A 21017-nucleotide genomic window follows, 5' to 3' on the forward strand; every position below is an offset into this window, starting at 1 on the left:
GACGGACGGACGGACACCTAATAATTGTCTGAAAATAAAAAATTAAACTTTTCACTCGTGGGAAGACTTGAACCAAGGACCTCTCGGTGCGCAGCCGCTCACGCTAACCACGGGACCACGGCGCTCCTGAGCTCACATTACCCTTGTGTTGCCTATCTTCTCACGGACTACTCAACTTGTATATTTTGCTAATTTTTTTCATAGTTCCATACGACTTCTTCCTGTTTTCTCGATTGATCTGTGTTCAGTTTTTCAAGGCCTATCCACTGTGCCAACTTATAACTAAATCTGAGAGGGGTGCGATGGGGAGGTTCCCTTGTTAGAGGGACTTCCTTCAAGCAGCTATGCCTATAAGCTGACTTCAATCCAAAGAAGGTGCAGCTCTAACACCAAACTGTTAACTGCTGTTTAAAGTAATCCTCATACGCTGCACAGTAGAATACAGAATTTAACACTTGCCACCAAAAAGATCTGCAAGGATCAACAAACACAGTGGATTTCAGTAAATAATGACAGTGTTCACTTTCCCTAGCACGACTGGAAGCAACATGCTTACCTCTCGTCTTGTGAAGATGTCTCGTAGCTGTCATCTTGATCAGTATCTTCTCCACTGGCTGCAGGCTCTAAAGTGCATGCAGTAAACAGTGCATAACGAAGCAGCCAGTTCAAAAGAGTTCAGTGCTACTAAAAATTAAATAACGGAATATATGGGTACCACTTGACTTTATTTCTATTTATTTAATCATAAAATCAAGAAAATGATTCTGAGACGCACTCTGGTTCCAGTACTCGTTGCAAAGTTTACGGATATTAGTTATATCTATAGCACTGTGTAAGTCACATCAAAATGCCCACCCAGCTAGCCGTGCGGTCTAACACGCTGCTTTCCGAGCGGGAAGGCGTGTCAGTCCCCGGCACGAATCTGCTTGGCGGATCGGTGTCGAGGTGCGGTGTGTCGACCAGCCTGTGGATGGTTTTTAAGGCTGTTCTCCATCTACCTCGGCTGGTTCCCCTTATTCCGTCTCAGTTACACTACATCGGCGATTGCTGCGCAAACACTGTCTCAACGTATGCATACACAAACAACAACCCTGGGTTCGGTGTGGGGCGGCGGTGAGGTAGGTGGAGAGCTGTGACCAGTTGTGGGGTTGTGGACCACTGAGGGCTATGGCGGGACCAAGCCTCTCCGTCGTGTCTAGATTCCCAGTTTAATACACAATACACACTCAACAAAATACTCCATCTGATCCTAGAATTAACATGGAATTAACACGAGCTTGCACCAGTTGTAATTCGAGGCAGTTTTAATAAATTATTCCATCATCAAGCGACGTCACATTTTACACACGTACTACCTCCTTCGAAACGCATCACAGCCTCCAAGTGAGCTGTCTTAACAGCTGGGACGCCTGCACGCTCAGCGTGCTCTTGTGACTGGTCTGCAATTTTTACCAATGACTGCCAACATTAACTTCTATTATTTTTTGTGTGGGCATTGAAAGTCACCGAGATTATTATTATCAAGCTTTCAGTATACGTAATGTCAGAAGCACATTTAGAGACATATATTAACATTTAAACAATAAATATAATGATGAAAATTGTATTCATTGCCTTAAGCCTTGCAGGTACATCCCTGCTGTCTGATAGGTTCCAGCATGATTCGGTTCTCCCTCAACCCACCTTTCTAGCAATCTGAGACCACACGTATTCACGTACTGCTTCCTCTGAAACACATCACATCCTCTGAGTGAGCTGTCTTAACAACTGGGCACCTGCCCGCCCAGAGCGCTCTTGTGACTGGTCTGCAATTTTCACCAATGACTGTCAAAATTAACTTGAACTTGTATTTTTTTTGTGTGGGCATTGAAAGTCACGTGGTGTCACATGTACGTGTCTCACTACCTTACAGCGTCGTGAATCTTCCTACACTGAATGCTACAATGCAACCATAAAATGTACTGAAATGTAGGCATAGCTGCGTCATAAACGACGCAATAGGAAGGATTTTAAAAATATGTAATATTGGAAGTTTGTTTCGTCCGCCAGAGAGGATCAGAGCTTCCCTTGACTCAGTTAAAAATGACCTAGGACTGAGAAGTCCAGCATTTGTGATGCTGGAGCACTGTATAACAGAGGGACACAAAAAGATGTATGATGGCACATAGATAGTTTCGATTGAAATTAATCCGTTAGGCGATATAATAAATAGAGACAATTCCTATTATTTACGAAAAATCTCGAATCCCATTTTCTATTAAATTAAAAAAAACGGGCTTTGCTTTTCCCACCAGAGGCAAATACTCTGTAACACTTCATCATATTTATCAGCTTACACCACCGAGCCATTTATTTATATATTTTATTACTTCCTTTAGACCTACACTCACTATCTACATGACAGATCATGTTTTTAATATTTTTTTAGTTGCTACATATTGTAATTGATTGGAAAGTTGTATATCTGCATACTAATATTAATAACAATAATAATAACTGCAATAATAGCAGTAATCATTATTATCATCATTATCATTATCATAATAATTATTATTATTATTCTGGATTTACAATGTGAGTACATTTTTCCAGCACCTATTCTAGATTACAGTAAGTCACTAATTATTGTTCTCCACTCTTCTCTATTTGTCCACAAATCTTCAGGAATGTTGTTCTTCCTCATTGCTGACTGAACTCCCTGTATCCATGTATCAGGTGGTCATCCCCTTTTTCTTCTTCCAATTGGTACCAAGTCGATTATGCATTTTGGTATCCTTTCCTGTTCCATTCGTCTGATGTGTCCATACCATTTAAGTTGTTTGTGCTCGATGAAATCAATAATTGAGTTTTTACATTTCATCTTGTCTCTGATTACTTCATTTCTTATTCTTTCTTGTCTTGACATTCTTGCTGATCGTCTCCAGAAATCCATTTCTGTGGCTAATAATTTTGATTTCAGTTGCCATTTTGTAGTCCACACTTCTGAACCATATGTAATAATGCTCCTAACTATTGTTTTAAAAATCCTTATTTTGTTATCAGTTGTTATGTGTTTGTCCCAGAGAATTCCATTCAATAAAGAGATTGTCGTCTTTCCAGAATTTATTCTTGATCTAATTTCTTTGTCCTGTTTCCCATCATTTGTAATTTTCACACCTAAATATTTATATTCCTCAGTAGCTGTTATTGTTCCCATCCCGTCTTCTAATATTAAGTCTCCATTCACTCCACCAATTACCATGTACTTTGTTTTATTCATGTTTACATTTAGACCTGATTTTTTATATTCTTGAATCAATTTTCTGGTCATATACTCTATGTCCTCATAGTCTTGGGCTATAATCAGTTGGTCATCTGCAAATTATAATAATTATAAAAATAAAGATTAAGTAATGGTGAAAAATATATTACATATAAATAATTTCTGTTAAGAGCATGTACATCTGCATAGTAATATTATTAATAATAATAACAATCATCAATACTGTTATATCATCATCATCATCACAGTAATAATAAAAATAATGATTAAGTAATGGTAAAAAATATATATCAATAATAATTTTACTTAAGTGAATATATGTATATGTATTGGCTAAAAATAAAACATAAATGTAAACACCACTCACAGATTAGGTCCTACTGCCATAGAACACTGATATGTTACAGCAGCTCTGCTGATTGTGATAGAAATTGGTTATTCCACACATCTTACAGTGATTTAAGAAAGTACAGTGTTAAATTTTTGAGTTTCATGAGAAGGCCAGTATGTCCATTTGACAAGTTAGTGGATATATCCCGCAATGAACTGAAAAAAAGGACTCTGTTTTAAGGAAAGCTATCTTGCCCGAGCAAAATATTTTCATAAACTATATGATCAATAGCTCATTATTTGTTGTTTGCAGTTATATTTACAGTTTTGTTGTAACTGTAAGGTATTCATATAAGTGGTTTTTATATTTTTACTTGAAATGTACTTTATTATAAACTGAAATTCACTTTACATATATCTTACAAAAAACGTAAGAAACTTGCCTTATTTGTTCACCTGTATTATTTCTTAAACTAATGGTCCTACATCTGGTGTACAGTATCAGACCAATTAGCATGGCTTGCTGTAACAGGGGATGTAGCTGCATTTCTTCGGTCTGGAAGTAGGTATTGAGGTAAATTTCCACATTACATATGGCTGGGCAGCAGGTGGTGTGTAGCAGCTCTCCATGAGTTCTAGTGTGGAACTGTCCATAAGACACTTTTTGTCCCACTGGCAGTGCTGCCAGGTCGGCAGACCTGCTGGCAGAGCTGACACACTGAGGTCGATGCCAGGTGCCAGAAGCTCCATTGCGTCCCTTGCATTCTGTCTCGCGTCTCTGACAGCAGAGCTGCTGTGACATCCCAGTGTCGTTGGGTCATTATGAAGTATGCAGACTGCCCAGACACAGAGTAATAGTATAGCTTGTGTAACATAACACTAAGTATACTGTGTTCATCATAAGAATAAACCTGATGTAAGCATTATAACCCGTGTTCATCTGTGTTGGCAGGAATCTCATTGGATTTAGTTTCACATGAAGCAGAAGCCAAGCTGTCTCAAGTACGGTTAAGTACGATAACAGGGTTACATTTTATGCTGTGCTTTACGCTCACATCGACTGATGCGATAATACGGGACAACAGCGTTATCAGCCCGTGTAACTTGGACAGCACATCCCAACCACCTGGCCCAACTGAGCTGCAGTGATGTGAGCAGTTGCAGTTACATCGTAAAAAGAGACGAGCAGAGAAACAATATAGCTTCGAATGTCATTTAATTTTTAACAGAATTCGGCAAAGCTTCAGCAATTCCACACGCTTCTTAGGGACCCAGACGGAAAGCATAATATGCTCTCCTACTTAGCTAACATAATGTCGTAATTAAAAACGAGAGCGACAAAAATTCCTGACTTAAAAGCAGGGTAATTTTTCTGCCTACACTAGGTATAACTTAAAAGCGTATCGCGGGAATTTCACCATACAGATAAATATCAAAGCCACTGAAGGTACTAGTTACAGTCATTCGTCTGATACTCTCTGAACTCCTCACGTATCCGAAACCGAGAAATACATTTCAGGACTGGAAGTGCCGTCTGCTACGTTGAATACAAATTCCTTCACAACAAAATCAATCAGTCATCCAGTGCCACATTTTCTCCTCTTCCTTTATGACGTGCCGTTCTGTAACCCACCAGCGTTCAGTAGTGACAAGTGCCAAAGCTTTGAGCATTAGTTCGAATACATCTGACAGTTTAAATGTCTTGTTTTTTTCTCGTGGCAAATCCCTTAACTTGGCGCCACAATTGTTTATATTAAGAGGTATGGTTGCAACTATAGAGATGCAGTGCTTGACGTCATGAAAATTATTGTTTTCTTTGTTTCTAAACCGCTTATCACTCTGGCTGGTTAAGACCACATCTGTGTTATAAACAATGGACACAGTCCAAATGAAGAGTATTTTTTTTATCTTTGCCATAAAAACTTAATTTGTTATGTTTTTGTAATTTAAACAACCATTATTAACAGTCTTTTATAAAATATCAGTAATCAAGAATTCATATTTGCATTGAAAACTGGACCATTGTGTGGAATATACAATTAGAAACAAGAAGGCGTGCATTTTTCATAAAAATGATGATTATGTATGTTTTAATTAGCACATATTTCGTGTGTCTTATATTTAAAAGACGTAAGTATTCCAAATTGAACAAAAAATGGTCAATGTGTGTTCTGGACGTCAGATAACGGTTCTACAGCGCTATCTATTTATCTACACATCCCGTTTCCTGAAATGTCTTTATTTATTAAAGTTCTCTGAAAATTTCAAAGCAGATTTTTTTCTGTAAAATTGTGAAAAAACATTGAGAACAATCTGCTTCCCGCCACTTTTTAATGGTGTTCCACTTGCGTTTTTCACTGCGGAGCAGGACGCAGCGTCACCCATCTTCACACTATGTATTAACAGCGTGACAATCAGAGCACAACAATACCGAGATGCGAATGTACACGATTTTTTAAATAAAAACTACATAACTAAAGTAAAGTACACACACACACACACACACACACACACACACACATACATGAATTTTTAATTTCTAAATCTCTTCAGCGTAATTTTCAAGTCGTGTAATGATTATAAAGTGGAATTTTCACTGTGTTTTCTTTAACTTAAATATGTAGCAGGAGAATTGTCTAGGAACATGTCAAAGAACTTATGACTGTAAAACATTATGTAGAATCTCACGTTGGCTGGGCATAATATCTGTGGAGTAAGAAATCACTCAGTGACATAGGTGGTGTGGAAGGTGAGTGCTCATCTTAAAAAACAGGGTAGTAATAAGCAGTTAATAGTGATGGATAGTATGAGGGTAATAGTGAAGTGGACAATGTCATGTGTTCTATATACATATGCTGGTATTTGGCACTATGAGGCGAGAAGAATATTAGACCAAATGAAATGTGGTTGTGTTTTGGTCTATGTTATAATATCCAGCCTCAAGTCATCGTTATATCATGTATAGATGGTGGAGTAATAACTGAACTTTTCGTCATATGCAGGAAAGAAGAATGTGCAGTCAGTATGTGATTTGTATAACATGGAATCATATTTATAAGCACCTTAAAAATGAGCACACACTTCAGTTTCGTTCATGAAATGCAAGAGCTAATTATTGTAAAAGCTAATCTATGTAATAGGGTGAAGTTTCGAGTTTTGGTTAGCTTTGCATAATATACAGAGAGTCACCAATGCAGTGTGCTTCTAGTTAAAGACTATCATGTTAACCTCTTCACCATATATATATATATATATATATATATATATATATATATATATATATATATGTGTGTGTGTGTGTGTGTGTGTGTGTGTGTGTGTGTGTGTGTAACTTATTTTGAATATTTGCTTCATTAACTATTTGATTACCATTGCTACTTCACAGTTTGATTAAAGAAACTATCTTTTAACTTGGTCTTAGGACAGATTTAAATATTAAAAAAACCTTAAATTGCACAGTGCATCAGTAAGCTTTCTTAACATAGCTGAAGTAGGAAGATTCTGTGCCAACATGATTATGACCTTTGTTGATAGCAAGTGTAGTAACTTTTACTTAATTAATGTTTAGTTAAATGGTGCTGTGATTAAGAGCACTCATTTTTAATGTTGACACTAAATGTAGTAGCTTGCTTTCATTTAAAACAATGCAGTTACACAACTAAGAGCTGCACACATCCTTAGATTTACTAAGAATAGAACTGTTGCTGACTTGTGGTCTGAAAGTCCATATAAAAGTGCAACACTAATGTGAAGACAGTTTCATAGTTACAAACAAATGAAGAAACTTTCTTTTTAGTTTTGTTTCTCGGTTAATGTAAACATACATTTTGAATCTTATGTAACTGCTGTCATTTCCTATAACAGAATGTATTTAGCTTTTCTCACTAAATTCACTTACTTTAACTTATTTTTTCAGTCACATACTTTCAGCTTTGCAAGCAAGTGTAATAAGTTACTATTTTTAACAAGTTCATGCAGGTAGGTATGTTCAAAGATTATGCATTATTTGATTTGCGACTGAAAGCAATAATCCCGCTTGATCAAATATAATGCATAAAATCAGCACTCTAGTTCTGCCAGGTTGGTTTGTGTGATGTTAAGTAGTATCATCTGTCTTAGCTGTGCATACTGCACTGCCTCAATCTGTACTGATGTTGGAGAACAATAAGCAGGTAGAAAGTAATGTCGGTTAGCCACTGCAATAGTTCAGATTGCTTTCGAATACTGATTTCTTTCAATGTGAACTGTTTCGGAACATTGGAACTGTCAGAGTGAGTAGCAGATTACATACTATGTTCAGACTTAAGTAGATGACAATCTGAAAGTTGTCTCTCATAATTTGCCAACTTCCTTGTATCGCGATTTATACGTCTGTTACTAGCGAGTAATCTTTACTGTAATACCTGTTTACATAGGTCGATTATCAGTGTAGCCCCTCCTGCTTCTGCTGCACTGGACTGTCTTAACTAAGATCTTTGAGATGGGCACAGGCTCGGACAGTGGAAATGTAAAGCCGCTGTACTGAGTGCATGGCTTGTAAGTGAGAAGGACACAAAGCGAGAAGGAAGGAGCATTATGGATGAATGTGTCATTGGGTTTGTATATGCAATGTTACGCTGAGAACTGTATATATCATTTCTCCATGTGTCTACACTGGAAATGCTGGACTAGTGTTCTGGAGAACGTCTGCTCAAACCCGCGACCGGCCATCCATATTTAGGTTTTACGTGATTTCGATAAAAAGCTCGAGGGGAATGCCCGAATGGTTCCAATGAAAGGCACTGCCGATTTATTGCTCCAGCCTTGATATCATCCGAGCTTGCACTCCGTCTCTAATGACCTTGGTTAACGTTAAACCCAGTCTTACTTCTTTCTTTTCTACACTGGAAAACAAGATAATATTTTTCTGTAATAGCGAGCTTCGTGAGCCATATTGGAAACGGAGATTCCTTCTGTTTGGAACCAGCATGATTTGAGAAGGGGGACTAGCGGTTACCATTAATGTGGGGCAGTTATCATTTTCTTCACATGGTGTAATTCAGTTGAGCAAAGAGATTTTCCACTCACCAAAGGTTTCTTGCATTACGTTAATTTGACGAATACTCTGAAGATCAAGCCTTTCGTCTTTTTATGTCCATGGATGCCACGTAGCTTTTGTGATATTAAATATGATGTTGCCTGTAAAATTATTTGTACTTTGTGTTTTTAAATAATAATTTCATTTTACAAAAGTTCATTTATTTACACATCGTTCCCTCATCAAATTGAGTGCAAAAGAACATTTTTTATGAACTTAGTTTTTGAAATACATGAAACTAGGTGTCCTTATATCGTGCAATAAGTTAATTGGTTGGTTGGTTGGTTGGTTTGGGGAAGACCAGACAGCGTGGTCATCGGTCTCATCGGATTAGGGAAGGATGGGGAAGGAAGTCGGCCATGCCCTTTCAGAGGAACCATCCTGGCATTTGCCTGGAGTGATTTAGGGAAATCACGGAAAACCTAAATCAGGATGGCCGGACGAGGGATTGAACCGTTGTCCTTCCGAATGCGAGTCCAGTGTCTAAGTTAATTAATTACGATTCTGTGCCATCACCATCACCGCTATTTCCATAGTAATTATTCAATAACTTAAAGATTTTTCAAGAGCGAAATATTACCTGGAGTGTTCTAGTAGACTTGTTATAGGTTCCAGAACGTAAGTTCATGTCAAGAACTTAGGATTCAGCTGTGGTGGTGCCATGTTCCACGCAATGTTTTGTAAATCGTATGATCTCAGCTTCGCATAGAAAAGTGTTCTGAATTGTAAGCAAGAGCCCAGCATGCTCCTTACACTAGCTCTGCCCTTAAGGTGTAAAACAAGAAATGTTACAGAATCACATGTTAGTTTCTGTGATAGGAAATTTATATGTTATAAAGCATGCGTTTTTTGAGGGGGGAGGGGAGTTCATTATTCACAGTAAAGTGGGCATCATTCATCAGGGCTATCTTATATTGAACTCTTATGTCCACAAGTTTAAGCTTTTTTGCAAACAGACACCATACAAAGTATCTATATCTTAACTAAAAGGATTCGTAATAATAAGTTAAACAGTTGCCTAACTAATTAAATGAAAGTAATTAATCAGTTCAATCAGTTTCACCGTACTAACTGCATATATTGTCCTGAGTAGCTATTGTAGTTTGAAAGTGCAATTACTTCAAGATCAATTAAAGACGAGTGCATTAGACTTGGCTCTCAGTGGCAGTACTAGGTCATACAATTTCAAGAGAGAGAAGGTGGGGCCATTAGACTTGCAGTGACAGTAAAAATGGTATAGCGCCATTTTATGTTGTTCTCATTAGTACTGACATTTCGCAAAGGAATAAATATTTTCAGTAGATAAGAAAGCCAAAAGAAAGATATAACTGATATGGAGTTACTGCTAATCAGATTTTTTAATACGATCAACGTTTCCAGAGCTAAAGCTAACAAAAGACGTATTTCACTACCACTCTTTGAAATTCATTAATTCTCTCACTACGATTTATGTGACACTCAGCAACATGTCAACAGATAGACCAGTGAAAGCTATACTCACTTGTATTATTCGCGTATTTGTTAACCAGTGGTAGGCCATCACTAATTACTGTATTTGATTAATGACTTTTGCAATGCTACAAAATTAATGCAATATTATGCACAGCAGCTATAAGAATAAATATTGAATGTCTATGCTTTCATGTAAATTAAGCTCAAAATTAGATGACGTTAAATGTATATTATTAATACCGAGAATTGTACGAGAAAAAGAAGTGCTATATGAACTGCGAGTCCATATCTGGGAAGAGGGAGATCGCCCCGTAGGGAAGACGCGTTATTTGTGTCACCGTAAAATTAATACTGAGGTGAGTTATGCTGCATGCAATGTGGTATGGCGGTTAGCGTCGATGGCTGGAGTGTTGCTACCAATGCAAACCCAATCACTAGCAGTTATTTGTTATTAACTATTTACCATTTCTGGGAGGTTCTCGAAATTTCTTGTTTGTAATTTTAGTGTATTCTGGAATTAGCGATGTTTCTACAAATAGCAGCACTTTCTTCAGAAGTTCAGTTCCTTTCTACCTGTACGTTGGTGTTAGTAATAAACGTGCTTTCTGTACTACATTTGTTTCACTTCGTTGACGCCCCTGTTTTCAGATTTGGATCTGATTGTCGTTCTTAAGTGACAATACGTTTTTCAGTTGTTCAAAACTTAGTACTTTATGCAAATGATACAAATCACTTTAACTCACAGAATATTTTAGATAGACATAGAGCGTTTAGAATCAGTTTGTTCAGAAATTAAAGTTGCGTATTATTGTACAAATATTTTGTAAATATATGGTGCGGACTTCTCCAGTCTGGTGAATCAAGACAATGGTGCTTGGAGAATTCTAGTGGTGAGGAAGGAGATGAATTACATTACGTGAGTTGGGGGGCATCACTATTCATGCGGCGTTTGGCGTTTGTGTCAGGTTTCTGTATCACTTTAGGCGGACATTAGACGCATTTGTTAAGTACTTGATGTGAGAATGTTAAATTCAGGACGTCAACTTTTGGAGGGATTTGGTGTTTGGGGTGTAATGAGCAGCTAACGTTACTTTAGCTTTTGAAGGAAATTAGCCCTGGGAGCGATGCTTTGCTCCACCCTCTGAAAGTTTTGGAACTCAGAGTAATTACCCAGTGCTTCAGTTTCTGGGGTGGAACTTGGTAGAATTTAGCTTTAGTGAGACAGGTTGCAAATCTTGAATATTTTTTAGCAGTTCTGCACTATTGCTTTTCTTACCCTCAAAACCGTATATAGTTAAGTATACTTGTCTTGACTTTAACTTATTTGTTCCATGCTTTTCCACCTTTGCATTTACAATCAGTTACACCGGATAGGTCCTACGATTTACTACACTCGACACGCATTACTGGGGATTTCAAAATATTAACCGAACTTCAGTTCTCATGAGTTACGACTAGCATAATTTGAAATCAGCCCTACACAAATATTTAGGAGTATTTTAAAGACTTTTCGATGACCAATATTTTCAAGAACCGAATGGAATGATGCACTGCGCTATAAACATTAAACAGTTGTCCACACATTTCATACTCCTACCGCAACAACATCATCGACGATAATGAACATTATTTTATATTGAAAACCCAGGAAGGACCAGTAGCGTCACATTTTACGAATTACATGAAGTGAAATGGTTGGGTAACGTAGTATTTAATTCATCGCCTTCTCCTGCATCTCACGGTGTTGTTTTGCACGACAGTATCTATGATTAAAGCGTACCGCAACTGAAATCAACGAGACTACCTTTCCCGATCAGCCTGTCAATGTTGGTACCACTCTACAGATTAAAAATTATACAGCAGAACTGTCATCAGTTTTACACTAGTTTTGAACAGTTGTTTGTTTTTACCTAGTAATCAGCAACATATGGACACAAAATAAAAAAGTGTTTTCTTTTGTGTTCTTGTCACTCATGGCAGTCGACAACTTGAACGTGATGTAGTTGAGGAGGAAATGATGTACAAAGATATTGGGCCTGTACACAATTCTGCATCCAGTTTAGATACAGGTCACGAGATCGCTGCATTAGACACATCATCCGCCTTTAGTTTTTATCCGACATCAAAGTCTACACCATCAAAACATGTGGGCGAAAAATTTTTACTGTATAGCTTTGTATGACCATTTGAAGGGCTTATTTCAATAGTGGTAGAAGTCCATTTTTGTTCATATTGAGATACAGAGTCCTAAAGTTAAATGAGCGCTTAAAAACCTGCAGTTAAGATACCAGAAATATTCAAGCATATGGCTTCTTTCTAGAGATGAACCTGTGTGTTTGGCTCATTAATTTCAGAAGCATTATAGACAGAAAAGTGGAGGTAATGGACTTCTACCACTATTGAAATAAGCCCTTCTTTTGCTCTAACCTTTTTTTTTTTTTTTTTTGCCTTTACAAGGCCAGTGTAGCTACATTCATTCATATTTCAATGGTTGAAAACTGTTACAAGGGTTGTCAATTACTTTAAAATAAATCTACATATTCCGGATTGTCAGAAAAGAAAGAACAGAGTCATTAAAGTGTATTTCATTTTCGCACGTACTTTTCAGATTCATATTCTAGGTGTACCAAATTCGAGCACTCAGACGCCACAGTGCTATTCCTTGCCTACTAACAAACAAAAATGTCTATAACCAATCAACATTATTTTATTTTTAAAATGATTCAAATGGCTCTGAGCACTATGGGACTCAACATCTTAGGTCATCAGTCCCCTAGAACGTAAACTACTTCAACCTAACTAACCTAAGGATATCACACACACCCATGCCCGAGGCAGGATTCGAACCTGCGACCGTAGCGGTCGCGCGGTTCCGGACTGAAGCACCTAGAACCGCTCGGCCACACCGGCCGGCAACACAGCTCAGATACGCAATCTTTAACAGTTTCATTGAAAAGTGCATGAACCAAAATACTCCTTCTTTCGAGAAAAGTTTATCGCTTCAAGTTTGTGATAGTTTGGGACTAGCACCGATTTTATTAAAGTCCAATTTAGGCTGAAGGCTGTAATGATCAAACAGTCGAAGTTAATATTCACCTAGAAGTAGGACAAACTAAGGTTGATGGCCAATACCAAGTCCCTGGACGTCTGTAATGCAACGACCAAGACCAGTCGATATTGCAGGCACGGGCTGGTGGCTTCGTCAGTTGGCGGTGACTGGTGCAGTAAGCTATCGTAGGCTCTGATCGAGGCTTTGGTTGAGGAACTGTGGGCGCAGTTGGCATCTCGCCCGGAGCTCGACCTAGACGCCTCGGAGCGACTTTCCTTCGCGCTAAATACCCAGACCACGTAGGGATACTAGAAGAACTCTTTGCAGTCACGTGGCTAGCAGGAGCAAACAAGTCCACTGACCTGTGATGGCTTTCGCATTGCCACCTGCTGGGCTAAGCAGCAAGCGTGGTTGCTTCCTGTCGTCTGCTAATGTAACCCCTTTGAGTTTAGGCTACCTGGTACACAACTGCTGTAAGAAGGTCTGCCGGTCGCCCCCGAAAGACGAGAGGGAGTAGCATATCTCGATATCTGAGGAAGCTGGTGCGTCTTCGTTGGCCGATGGTGAAACTGGAGACCCCCACAAGCTGAACTCAATGTCCATCGGAGTTGATATCTGCACTGATGCAGACTGTCGTCATTAGTGGCCATAGGATGTGGAACCTGTAGCTGCTGTGGTTGCACTGTGGCGTCCTGAGTTCTGGGAGAGGGAACGTCGGACCCTGGGAAAAAATATCATGCTGATCCACTGCTACAAGGCGTCGCTGTTTTTCTAGGGCACACATGGTTTACGTACTTGCAACAAATGCAGCTTGCTTGTAGTCGTACTTCCACGATAGGCTGTCCTAAACGAGTTACACTGTCGGGGATCGTCTTGCCCAGACGTCATAAGTGGTAGAATAACAGTGGCGTCGAGATCGTGGATGAGAGGATGGGGCTCTTGTAGGATGAGGATGGAGAATTTGGACCAGTGCCAAGCGAAATCCAGGAAAGAAATCAGGTACATGTTACACCTACTGTGTCACCAAATAGAGACGTGGTGTGATAAGACGCTAAAAAATAGGGTGAGGGCTTCATTTAAATCATGACGGCGGTGAAACTTTGTTAATTTGATCTGAACGTTCGAAAAAAGCAGTCGGCTAATACATTAGAAGCGCGAAGAAAATGCGCTGTGTATACTGGGGCGATGTTATTGGAAGAACAAAAAGAGGTAAATTCGGAAGACGTGAACTGAGGCGCGTTGTCGATAACCACAGTTTCTAAGAGCCCTTCTATGGAGAAGATTCGTGCCAGAGTCTGGCTAATCTGTCTCGGGGACGTTGAAGACATCTGAGAAACATACGGGAATCTGGTTCCCACGTCGACCACGATAAACCGTTAACAGCCAAGGAAGGAGTCTGCAAAGTCTAAATAGTCACGGCCAGGGCGCTGAAGCATCTGGCTGCTGGAAATATTTGTAAGCAGCTGCTACCTGTTTGCTTTGGCAGGTTTCATATGCCACTGCCATGTTGGCAATATCTGCATTGACTGCTCGTCAATACACATGTCGATTGGCCAGCCTCTTCGTCAGTACAACTCTTCAGTGTACCTAATGTGGAGGCACAGGTTGCGGTGCCACAAGACGGATGGGATCATGACGAGGGTGTGAAGATTTTCAATTCTCAGCGAAAGCACCCCATTGAGAGTGGAGAACTCGTAGTGCCTGTGCCAGAATGCCTGGATCAGCCAACTGCTTCTAATTTGTCAACCACTCTCAGTACACCAAATGCAGTAAATCTTGGATAATTAGGTCTTTCGTGAAGTGATGGGCGATGACCTTTGCATCCAAGGGAAGAGTGACTACAGCTTCTTCCGCGTTTGTGTCCACGTGGCAGCAGACCTCTGGTTTCAAATCAAATTCCCTATCCTATCCCAATGGTGACCTGGAGAGAACGTTGGTGTTGGCATGTCGAGGTGCTGTGTGATATCTGACGTCATATATGTGAGCAGCTAGACAAAAGCAGTTCCTGTCTCTGGAGACCATGAGCCAAACTGGTCGGATATTGGTAACACAGGTTCATGGCAAGTCAGTTATGTGAAACGCTGGCCATACACATAATTGTGTGATTTATTGAGTGAGAACACATTAAAGTATATTTTTCTATTTGGCTGTACTCACGTTGCACCTGTGTGAGAGTCTTGGATATGAACGCAGTAGGGCACATCAGTTTTGGCGAAAATCTTGCCTCCTGTCGGTCTTGCCATAATGTCGTCCACTTTTGGGGTCGAGCAGGAGTCAGTGACTGATTGTGCATGTATCGTGAGCTTGAAGTCACCTCAGAATCGGAGTGACTCATTCGGCTTTTCCACTATGGGGCCGGCCGTGGTGGCCGAGCGGTTCTATGCGCTACAGTCTGTGATGTCCTTAGGTTAGTTAGGTTTAAGTATTTCTAAGTTCTAGGGGACTGATGACCTCAGATGTTAAGTCTCATAGTGCTCAGAGCCATTTGAACCATTTTCCACTATGGGGGTATCCCACTAACTACTAGTGACTGCAGTGAGAATGCCTTCCTCTTGCAGGTACTGGAGTTTCGACTGTAGCTTATCTCTGAGAGCAAATGGAACATTCCATGCTTTGAGGAAGTTGGACATGGCTAATGAAAGGAGGGTGATATGAAGCTCAAAACCTGTGACGCCATTGATAGGGTGAGGCAAAAACTGACTCTTACTTGGCGTGTAGGTCGCTTATGGCAGAAATTAGCTTCTGGCGGCTGAACACTGTTGGTGGAGTCATGTACTTTCAACCACAGAGCAGTAAACAGGTGCAAACCAAGGATATTTGTGCCTCCTTCAGTGTTTACTACCAAGATTGGTTCAATGAATACAGTAGAACGATACTGAATGTGACCAATGAACTGTCCTTTCACCTTGATAGTATTGGTGCTGTAGGTACACAGGTGACTGGAGAAATCCTGTAACGGAAGCGTGTAGGCACTGGGAACCTATTTAGTTCCCAGGGAAGGGGGTTCCATGTGGGCATTAACTACATTCATCTTGAGGAAAGACTGGCAAACGCCCACATTGCATCCAGTCTTACTGCGGGAAAAACATTTACCTTGGTGGCAATGAGACTGGTATCGTGGGTAATAAAACAGTTTCTGCTTGAGGGCAACCGCTGCAGGCGACACACATTAATCATGAGCTGATCAGTCGCAGGCAATTCAGAATTCTGTGCTGGCCGTGGCTGGATTTGGGGCCAATGAGTTGGGTGGGTGACAAATACCTGCAACAGGTCATTTAATATAGCCAATGACTGTAGAGACTGTACAAACGCCCTAATGATGGATATACAAGTTTCTATCGTGAGCTCCTTGAGTTTGAGGTGGCCAGTATGATGGCCTTCATGTGGTGAATGTACAAGGCTCATTCACTGACAAGGGAAGTTCCATAGGAATGTTTACACTGAGAGTTGGTACCCCGCAATTTGGCAATGTGGCTGTAGGATGATATTAAGACGGTTTAGACAAAATTTGTAGTTGGTTTGATCGATGGCTGCTAGCTATGAGACTAGAAAAAAGAAATTTAATGCGGATGAATAGGAAAAACGAACCCGTAATCTTCAGATGCAGCATTAGTAGTGTCCTGCTTGACACAGCCATGTCGGATTAAAGGAAGAGATCGAAGCAATTCAGAGGCAGGTTGCTGGATTTGTTACCATTAGGTTCGAACAAAACGCAAGTATTACGGAGATTCTTCGGGAACTCAAATGGGAATTCTTGGAGAAAAGGGGACGTTCGTTTCGAGGAACACTAATGAGAAAATTTAGAGAACTGGCATTTGAAGCTGACTGCAGAACGATTCTACTGTCACTAACATAAATTTCGCTTAAGGATCACGAAGATAAGATACGTGAAATTAGGGCTCATACGGAGTTATACAGACAGTCCTTTTTCGTTCGTTCAGTTTGCGAGTGGAACAGAAAAGGAAATGAGTACTAGTAGTACAAGGTACCCTCTGCCGCACTCCGTACGGTGGCTTGTGGATGATGTATATAGATGTAGATCCAGCCTCCGTAAGACTGTCCACTAAGCTTATGACCCCAAAGCACTTATGGTGCTCCGCCGAAGTATTCGTAGTTGCTCTCTGTCGTCTGCTGATGTAACCCCTTTAAGGTTACGCCACGTATTATTACTGTAAGAAGGGTTGCCGGCCTGTAGGGCGTACAACCTCTACACATCAACTACAATTTAAAAATTAATAATTGTTGGTAAGATATATTAGATATATTCGTGGAGGGTACTAACCAACTGAAAATAAATTACCTTCATGTAACAGAAACAACTACAAAACTTACGTAGAGATCTCCTAACCAGTCTGGGAGGTACTGCAACTTTTTATTCCTTATTCTAAATTTCCTTCCACTTGAATTTTCGTCTGTAATATTCAGGCAGTCACTGTTGTGGCCTACATGCCGAGTAGGATCTTTACTTCAACAGAAGCTGTTTGTCCTCATAAAACACGCTGACTGCGACAATGAGGAGCACGGAAGATGAATCACATTTAGCTACAGGATATGGTTTTCCTATTTACTCTCGTGCACTGCTCTTCTGCAAATCGACATCGTCCTTTGAACACCTGAAGTTGATCGCCTTTCTATCCTGGGCGCGCCCAGTTGTATACTGAAATGGGAGAACATGTGTAATAGTGATTTTAAAACTCCCCTTTTATTTCGTACATTCCTTTGGATGCCCACACCCCTGACCATTCTGACATGAACTCCCATCACTCGGTATACTTATCAATGTGGAGATGTTAAATTCAACAAGAGCGACCAGTTGTAATATCTTGAATACAATATCAGTCACACAAAGATTAGATTAGTACTTGTTCCATAGATCATGAATACGACACTTCGTAATGGTGTGGAACGTGTCAGGTTAATAACAGGTGTCTATATCAGATATTACATTACACAAAATATTACATGACACTTAATATTTTTAGTTTTTTTTTTTTTGGGGGGGGGGGGATGGGGAAATTACCCACTTACTATATCAAAAGTTCATCTAATGAGTAGAAGGAGTTGCCATTCAGAAATTCTTTTAATTTCTTTTTAAATGCTATATGGCTATCTGTCAGACTTTTGATGCTACTAGGCAAGTGACCAAAGACTTTTGTGGCAGCATGATTTACCCCCTTCTCAGCTAAAGTTAGATTTAACCTTAAGTAGTGAAGATCATCCTTTCTCCTAGTGCTGTAGCCATGTACACTGCTATTACTTCTGAATTCGTTCCGATTGTTAATAACAAATTTCGTAAGTGAATATATAAATTGTGAGGCTACAGTGAAGGTCCCTAGCTCTTTAAATAAGTGTCTGCAGGATGATCTTGGATGAGCTCCAACAATTATTCTGATTACTCGTTGTTTTGCAATGAAAACTCTTCTACTCAATGATGAGTTACCCCAGAATAAGTCTGCCGCATAACATACATAGTCCTCAGAGCAGATGCTTAAAGCGACCTCCCTGCATCCCCACATATTAACTGACTCGCTGCATCAAGTTCACAGCGTAAATGCATCTACAGTCACAAGCGTACAGTAATGTGACAGAGTTTCATAATTATCTGTGAGGCGGGTTCTTAGACTTACTTGTGACGTAATGAACGTGAAAGTGGTTCTAATTAATAGCACCAACAGCAGGAGAGTATACCTGAAACTTGGTTAGAGTGCAGTTGATGTAATAGTGCGAAACACTACAATTAGACTATGTGGCTATGTCGTTCTGTACTATTCAGTTAATATAAATATTACAATAAAATTTGTTCCAAACACGCTTGCTGGCTGAGACTGCTAGTTGACTGGAACGGGTCCAGTATTTATACCTACTAACCCTTCACAGTCAGTTCTATTCGCTCCGTCTGAGCTCCGTTCGCACTACAAAATTCCTGAGATGTTCCGTTTTTTGTTCGATGTGCCTGGCCACGAGCTGGCGTTCTGGTTTTGGACCGGTGCTCCTCCATTGTTGGTTCTAGACGCTGCGTCTGCGGTCCATTCCCATTAGAATGGTCCTGAGACGTTCCGTCTTCGGTCCAGTGCGCCTGGCTACAACCCGGCGTTACGCTTACGGTCCCGTGTGTTAAGGGTCCGGTGTGAGAGGCGGTGATCTGGCGTCCTGTTCTTGATACGGTACTCTTGGTTCTCTGTCTGATGTCCATTCCCCATGTCTACGTTCTCAGTTCTTTTTTCGGTCAAGTTTTGCTTCTGAAACCGTTGCGTTTTTAGCAGCTGCATTGCAGGATCACAGGCTTTGCTGAGTTGGTACACAGTATCATGACTCATGAAATTTTCCGTCACCTTTGTCTCTTTTGACTTTCTTATAACACTGTCCTAGTATACGTGGGTCTGTGCCAGACCCTCGTTTCTTCATATACACTCCTGGAAATTGAAATAAGAACACCGTGAATTCATTGTCCCAGGAAGGGGAAACTTTATTGACACATTCCTGGGGTCAGATACATCACATGATCACACTGACAGAACCACAGGCACATAGACACAGGCAACAGAGCATGCATAATGTCGGCACTAGTACAGTGTATATCCACCTTTCGCAGCAATGCAGGCTGCTATTCTCCCATGGAGACGATCGTAGAGATGCTGGATGTAGTCCTGTGGAACGGCTTGCCATGCCATTTCCACCTGGCGCCTCAGTTGGACCAGCGTTCGTGCTGGACGTGCAGACCGCGTGAGACGACGCTTCATCCAGTACCAAACATGCTCAATGGGGGACAGATCCGGAGATCTTGCTGGCCAGGGTAGTTGACTTACACCTTCTAGAGCACGTTGGGTGGCACGGGATACATGCGGACGTGCATTGTCCTGTTGGAACAGCAAGTTCCCTTGCCGGTCTAGGAATGGTAGAACGATGGGTTCGATGACGGTTTGGATGTACCGTGCACTATTCAGTGTCCCCTCGACGATCACCAGTGGTGTACGGCCAGTGTAGGAGATCGCTCCCCACACCATGATGCCGGGTGTTGGCCCTGTGTGCCTCGGTCGTATGCAGTCCTGATTGTGGCGCTCACCTGCACGGCGCCAAACACGCATACGACCATCATTGGCACCAAGGCAGAAGCGACTCTCATCGCTGAAGACGACACGTCTCCATTCGTCCCTCCATTCACGCGTGTCGCGACACCACTGGAGGCGGGCTGCACGATGTTGGGGCGTGAGCGGAAGACGGCCTAACGGTGTGCGGGACCGTAGCCCAGCTTCATGGAGACGGTTGCGAATGGTCCTCGCCGATACCCCAGGAGCAACAGTGTCCCTAATTTGCTGGGAAGTGGCGGTGCGGTCCCCTACGGCACTGCGTAGGATCCTACGGTCTTGGCGTGCATCCGTGCGTCGCTGCGGTCCGGTCCCAGGTCGACGGGCACGTGCACCTTCCGCCGACCACTGGCGACAACATCGATGTACTGTGCAGACCTCACGCCCCACGTGTTGAGCAATTCTGCGGTACGTCCACCCGGCCTCCCGCATGCCCACTATACGCCCTCGCTCAAAGTCCGTCAACTGCACATACGGTTCACGTCCACGCTGTCGCGGCATGCTACCAGTGTTAAAGACTGCGATGGAGCTCCGTATGCCACGGCAAACTGGCTGACACTGACGGCGGCGGTGCACAAATGCTGCGCAGCTAGCGCCATTCGACGGCCAACACCGCGGTTCCTGGTGTGTCCGCTGTGCCGTGCGTGTGATCATTGCTTGTACAGCCCTCTCGCAGTGTCCGGAGCAAGTATGGTGGGTCTGACACACCGGTGTCAATGTGTTCTTTTTTCCATTTCCAGGAGTGTATCATGTTATGATGGA

The sequence above is a fragment of the Schistocerca americana genome, chromosome X, assembly GCF_021461395.2.
Source record: "Schistocerca americana isolate TAMUIC-IGC-003095 chromosome X, iqSchAmer2.1, whole genome shotgun sequence".
Lineage (NCBI taxonomy): Eukaryota > Metazoa > Arthropoda > Insecta > Orthoptera > Acrididae > Schistocerca > Schistocerca americana.